Raw genomic sequence first — 1,227 nt, 5'->3', positions numbered from 1 at the left:
GTGTGTGTCTGTTTGTCTCCCCTGCATCTTTCTACACATAAAATAGGAAGTAATAAATTGTGGTGTCAGCGATTAATTATGTCAGTCAATGGGCGGGGTTTACCTGGTTCCATAACAACGTCCATCACAGGCAGCCGTGACTTGATATGCTCCACCCTCTCTAGCTCCGCCCCCTGCTGTCCCTCGGTCAGGGTGTGGTCCAGGCGGCCACACAGGTGAGAGCCCGGGAGGATCTGTGCACAGGTGAGGTGTTGCATAGTTGCTTTTGGTAAGTGTTTTACGGCGCTCACAACTGTATAAGGTCACATGAGCGCGTAGGACACATTAAGCATTTTCATTTTGTTAGGAATTAATTTTGAATTTTGCCCTGGTGGCGGCCGAATCCTGCTCATATCGATTTTAGACCACCAAAGGATCTTTGACTTTAACGTGCGCAATTTGTACCTGGGACCTCCGAGATTATTTCGCCCCCGTATGAGAAGGCTAGGTGCTAGATTTACCTGTCATATTTAGATCAGGGGTGTGGCTGAATGACAGCAGTAAGAAGGCACCAAGGAGTAGAAATAGAAATGCTGCAGAGAGAGTCAGGGGCCCAGAGGGCAGAAAATGTGGACGAAAGCAGAGCATGGTTAGAGAGCAGGAAGTTTCAAGGGAAATGAGGTGAAAGGAGAACCTTTTAGAAAGAAACATGTCTGTTGCTGTCAGGTTTCGAACCCAGGACTTATTGAATGGAAGGCGAACACCGTACCTCTAGACCATAAAAGCCTCCAAGGTGTTGGGTTTTTAAAAAATCAGATGTGACGTGTGCTTGTTTATTAGACAGGAGGTGTGTTTGTTGTCAGATGTGAAGTGTGTTTGTTTATTACATATGAGGTGTGTTTGTTATCAGATGTTAGGTGTGTTTGTTTATTAAATATGAGGTGTGTTTGTTATCAGATGGGAAGTGTGTTTGTTGGCGATAATGTGACGACGTTCTGTAGACCACATCACAATATAATTATAGGTCATTTCCCTCAGTCCCAAACGTGCACTCACGCACACGTACACGTATACACGTACTCAGGCATACATACACACACAAAAGTGTACAAAGAATCTCGCATACATTCACTCACACGCAAAACACATACTGATACACTATGCACACGCGCACGCACGTACAAAAAATTACTCTATCAAACTCACTGAAACACACATACGCGCACACACACACACACACACACACAC

The 1,227-nt window shown here is 45.0% G+C and overlaps 1 protein-coding gene across 1 annotated transcript in view; it reads right to left on the bottom strand.

Annotated features, from left to right (window-relative positions):
- The window catches only part of LOC106011375 (L-proline trans-4-hydroxylase), a gene marked incomplete in the record, with an annotated part of 11,866 nt that overhangs the window by 2,735 nt on the left and 7,904 nt on the right, over positions 1-1,227 (bottom strand).

The sequence above is a fragment of the Aplysia californica genome, unplaced genomic scaffold (genome assembly GCF_000002075.1).
Source record: "Aplysia californica isolate F4 #8 unplaced genomic scaffold, AplCal3.0 scaffold00098, whole genome shotgun sequence".
Classification (NCBI taxonomy): Eukaryota; Metazoa; Mollusca; class Gastropoda; order Aplysiida; family Aplysiidae; genus Aplysia; species Aplysia californica.
Note: the sequence above shows the minus strand (reverse complement) of the source record. Positions and strands in the feature narration are given on the sequence as shown.